This window comes from Spodoptera frugiperda, chromosome 28 (genome assembly GCF_023101765.2).
Source record: "Spodoptera frugiperda isolate SF20-4 chromosome 28, AGI-APGP_CSIRO_Sfru_2.0, whole genome shotgun sequence".
Taxonomy (NCBI): Eukaryota; Metazoa; Arthropoda; class Insecta; order Lepidoptera; family Noctuidae; genus Spodoptera; species Spodoptera frugiperda.
The window spans coordinates 10,207,126-10,213,125 of NC_064239.1; positions in this window are offsets into that span (position 1 = coordinate 10,207,126).

A 6,000-nucleotide genomic window follows, 5' to 3' on the forward strand; every position below is an offset into this window, starting at 1 on the left:
CCACCTACAAATGATGGATGAAAAATTACTAAATGTAGAAAAAATAGTGTAATATATTAATGTGATTTCGATTGTATTTCTTGCTAGTGTCTTAATTGCATTTGAAATAAGCAAGACTCCAAACAACGTAGTAAAGAACATAAAAATGAAATAGTTTTGTAAAACCAACCAAACCAAAATCAATAAAAGTACACCCTCAAACAATTCAGTACCTACAAAGAAATAACAAAATAATACAAACTGATCTTGTAAACGTTAAACAAATATAAAAGTAAGTACTTAAGATATCAGTGAAGAAAGTTTAGGAGATAATCCCTGGAGCCACTCGACCGATGTGGATTATTCTTTAACTTTGAAACTTTCTACGTAATCGTATGTTAGCGGGTTATGCCAATAAAGTATTGGAGGAAGTCTCTGTGATATAAAGAGATTGTTGTTTGTTTTGGCCGGATTGAAAGACATGAAAACTATGGTAAAATTCCCAACAGTTTTTTATTTTATATTGCCCCACATTAGGATTTTCTTCTGTATCGTGGGTACGTTTACAAACATACAATTGTACATGCACAAGTCACACAGTCCTGGAACAAATATTTGTGGATCACACAAAGAGTTACTCCGTGCGGCAATCGAATCCCCTAAACGTTGCACGGCATCCACTGGCCCAGCCAGCGGGCAGTCACCGGTTATATTTAACAAGCCACTCTTTATCTATAGTATGTTCAAAATATACCAGAGATATGAAAATCTTTCATCATCACTAAACGGATATTTATTCACCTAATAAAACTGAAAATATAGTTTTAAAAGAAGTACAGCGAACAGATGAGACGGGACGGTGTAATTTTTTCAATAAATTTCCAACTACCCATCTGAGATAAAATAAAAAAAAAATCTCAACGTTTACTACCGCTTGCAAATAAAAAAAATAAATCAAAGCAAAAAAATTGGTAAGAATAAAAGTGCAGCATAAGTTTATCTTGTCGAGCAAGTTCAGTTAACTGGGCAAAGTGGATTAGCATAGCGCTCGAGGCGGGGTATAACAAGTTACGCGCAACGTTGCAACGTTGCAATCAATGGTTGCAACATCATGGCGAGTTTTATTGTAAAATACTTGTTTCGAACTCACCGTAACTTTGTTTTGTTTGATACTATATTGGTTTATTCTATTTGTTGAACTACGCTCTCTACTCTAAACTAGAGTGAAACATTTTTGTGAATGACCAAAGCGTGCCTATGTGCATTCTAGTTAGTCTTATAGGCATGTTTTCAAATATATTTTAGTAGTATGATGATAGTTATGTTTTACTTATTCGAAGCCAAAGTAAACTGGAACTCAAAACTTAGCTTAATTTAGTAATAGTTTAATATTCTTACGTGAATAAGGGATAGGTTAGTTAGTTAGTTAGTTTGATACTTTATACTTTAAAATCTACAAAGCATAATGAATCTATTATATATTATGTTTCCATTCAATGAAAAGTAGACTTATCATAGAATTAAAGAAATAATTTAGGTATATAAGTTAGCTGTAGTTACGTTATAAAAAGTGTATAATTATGTATTTCTAAAAGCTGCATATAACTTAACTGTATTTAATTTATTATTCACAAAATATAAAATACATACAAACAAAATTATAACACTTATTTTTATCTCCAATGTAACTTCGAAAGGAATTTGTGAAATATATTCACGAGAAACGAACAAAACCATTTTTTGACAAAAACATTTACCTTATCTCGGGTCAAAGGAGGTTTGGCCAGGATTTCTTGGCTTACTGAAATTATGCACATCTATTTATTGCGCGATTTATATTTAGACCGAACCTGAAAGTATTTTTATTGTATAAGTTTCATAAGATGCAGATTTACTGAAGCAATTGGCGCTGCTCATAGACACGCATTGAGGAGATTGAGCCTCCGGTAACCTTCCTCATACGACGAAACACAAAGCAAGCGTTGTTCAATGTTGGTTTTCTGTGAGGCCGTTGTATGACACTTAAATGTTCTATGTTGCTTATAGTAAGCAGTGGATTTCGTGTGGCTAATATGAAGATGACTATGCTGAAGGTTTACGTGGAAATGAAAAGAGATTCCATTTTACAGTGACACGGTCGTATCACTTTATCATTTAAGTTTAAGAAAACAAATATTAAATCTTAGAATATAGTGAGGCAGCAGTATTCACATGCGAATGCGTTTATTATCATCCCTCTCCCATTCAGGGCCATTTATCATGACTAACGATTGGAACCGTGTTTCGTGTTCGAAGTTCTCTATACAGTAAGGTAAGGTGTTATTGTGTGCAACACAGAAGTGATGTGGACTGGAAACCGCACGTTAAACGTTTCTTAAATCAGAAAACAAATAAGTTGATAATTTATATTTCTTAGTATTGAAATGGTTTCAAATTAAACTATAAAACGTTTAGTTTGCATCACTTATCGTAAAAGGTGCTTTTTGTGTCGATAGGCACTGCATGAGTCAATTTATGTTCATACTTCCTTATGACTGCCAACAAAAATAACTATTTAAGGCAAATCTTCCACTAGCGCTGGTCACTTTTGCCTCCCCATGGCGTTAAATGTTTAAAGAAATTATTTACTGAGTTGAGATACACTACATATTCTGTCGGTATTTATTTCAATCGTGAGAGATATTGTTGTTCTCGTATGGCGAATGTCGTTTAAAGTAATCGAAATAAGAGCCTGTTTGGTGCTCTGATTGGCTGGCTCGAATAAACCAAACAATCATAGTGGCGGACTTGCTCTCGTTTTGAGTACTTTAAACATAAAGCAAACTCATACTAAGGGTACAGGTAAAAGTCCCGTTTTTGTTTAGCAGCGTTTCTTAGGTTGAACAACTAGGTTAGAAAAAGTATTGTATGAAAATACTCGAATAATAAAAGATTTTCGCCATTTTCTATTAAGGCATAAATGCACTGCATTTGCATAGCAAGTACTCCAGAATGCACTTGGTATATCCAGCTTATTCCATATCTGTGGTTTCCAAGTTATTTTCCATAGCTCGATTTCCTGTTTCGCAAGTGTTATTGTGTTTTCTATCGGAAAATTTTTGAGTAGAAATGGTCGGATATTTGCGTTGTGGTCGGTAAAAGGTGCAATGCAATAACATTGCTTGTTTTACTGTCGTATCTTTTTAACGTCCGCTGTGTATTAATTAATGACGTTATTTACTATTCTAGATCTGTCTGGTTTAATTTTATGTGTGGACATTTTTTGAAATGATTGGTAGTCCGCTGTGTAAATATGATTTTTATTTTATTTTATTTGCTTGAGTAAATTTACTTTAATTAGCGTTTGACTAGTATATTAGCAATTCGAAATGGGAAAAAAGAGAAACATGTTTAATTTATTGTGAAATCATTTTCGGTTGATGATGTAGCAGAAGGTGTAGTACCACAAATAAATTTGTTATCAAGCTAAAGATGCTATAGACGAGGATCGCAAAAATACACTTTTTAAATGTTTTGAACGAAATCATATCTATCTATCAAATATCATCAGTTTTTTAAACCCGGTACTTCAACAATCGAAACCGTGCTTACACCTACAATTTATGTTTTGATCTCATTTAATTACGTAAACGTTACTCGTATTCAAACTGTACCCTTAGTCTGAGTTTGCTTTAACGACAACGAAACGAGAGCGCGGGGCTCTGATTGGCCAGCTCGAAAGAACCAACCAATCAGAGCATCGAACGCACTCTCGTTTCGATTACTTGAAACGTAAAGCAAACTCATACTAAGGGTACTGTAAACCGTTTTTCAATATTGTATCACATAATAGCTACAAGTAGCGGTGTACGTACATTACATAACATTCGTTTTCACTTCGTATCGCAATAAACAAAGACAATAACGAGAACAAGGGAACAAAAACAAACAAAATTGAGTTAAAATTAATATTTTGGGCTCGACTCGACGCATTTCATAACATAGGTACCTTATATTAAACTGCATGATTAAAATTTGTAAATTAAAATATAATTGGGGTTCTATTTTATTACATCTTGCAGTAATAATGTGATTATGTGACGTCTATACATAGATCTCCAACTTTTAATATCAAACCCTTCATAAAGGACTGTATGATTATACGACTGTTTTTTAAATTTTATTTGTATTTGTTCTCTACGGACTGTTTGTCCGTGTCTTTGTCGTACATTTCATTAGTAACGATATCTCAAGATTGGTCTTCAATCTTTATTGTCTTATCATATGCATTGCAACCCTTTTCGCAACATAAGGAGCGGTTAACTAATTTGCGTGAAGTATAATTTAGTTTTAATGATGATAATTTTTACATAAGTACGGTACTTAAGTTGTTTTTTTAAAGAGGGAAAATTATCTTATTACTTAGATGAGGCGAGTGGGAGTGTCAGATTATTACTGACTAAAAACCACCCCGTTCCTACTCCTCCTTTTCGAGCCAGAGCCACGGTAACCCGCTAGGCAATACGCAAATAAGCAGCAAATTTGGATTTCAAAACTCACCGGTGAGAACGGCATATACCTAACGCGTTTTTTACGCTTTCCGGGTCAAAATACATTATGTAAGCAGATGCCAGTCTTGTGCAGGAATCCTTCGTGTCATGGCAGTTGCTAGTTCCCACACGAGGATGTGAGGTTCTCGTATTTTTTGAGAAACATTACGCACAATGAAGGCTGGATATTTATTATTTACGTGTGAAATTTCCACACGTTGTTGTTTACCTTTGTGTTTTGTCTTAAGGAAAATATTGCTGTCAGTGTGCATGGTATATGTAAATTATTGTGTGTGTGTAAGTACATATAACCAGTATTCTCTTGCGAGATATTCGGTTAGGACGTATTACCATAATCTTTGTTGAACGGCGTTGATTTTGGGAATATAAAGGCACGTACATTGGTTATCTGATTTTCAATTGTTTTCAGTTGTTATGGGGAATTGGAAAGGGCACTTTTTGTGTTTGAATTGAAATCAGGACTTAAAACAGTGGTGTATAGACTTGCAATTCAATCAGTAGGGTTTACAATATATTGAGTGCATGGTTGTCGCTGTGGTTGGGTGATTGGCTGCTACGCAACACACACTTGTGCACTATAATATCTTCTGTGTAGTGGGCTAGGCTAGTTTGGTACTCCGTGGAATACTGTATTCCGTGAGTTGGACAGACAGTTAGACTGTGCTGGAAACCTGTTTGGAAGTTTTTTTTTGAACCAGCTCATCACATTATCATTATATTTTTATAGGTGTTGCGTTAAAGTGGTGGTCCTTAAAGCTTCTTTAACGTATTTGGCCCATTTTATACTCCCCCCTGACCAAATACGTATGAGGAATCAATTTTACAAAAGTAAAATTAGGTAAAAGGGGTTAATTCCTTATTTTATTCAAATTCTTTAGAACAAATATGTAGTTTAACAATAAATAGAACTACAAATGTTGATAGAGAAAACATCCAAGGTTACTTGTATTGTACTACATCTGTCGCCTCGTTATCGATTAAATCAAGCAAGTCAACAGGCACTTGATTATTCCATTATCACTGGGACACTGTTTACACGGTACAGTGAAGCACATTCAATTTCAACATAAATCTACTTAATGCAAAGTATACAGGTTTAGATAGAATATGTACATTTTAGTAGGTAAGGTTTAAGAGTGGAACACTTGACTCAGCTTGTCATTTTGTCTCCAATTCAGGTAGGTATTTTGTTCAATTTCTAACGAGCTCAGGATCGTTAGTTTTATATACACAAAATGTCTAATTGCCGCAACTTAGAGACATTTAATGATTACTTGAATTATTCCTTAGTAATGATTTTGTTCGAAAAAAATGTTGTTAAATGTTTCTGAGTATCACAGTAAGATGTAACCAATCAATACCATTCATCATCATCATCAGCCGGAAGACGTCCTTGTTAAACAAAGGCATCCCTTAGTCCCCTACGTAGAACGACTTCCATTAATACCATTGCAAGTGACCAACTTGTATT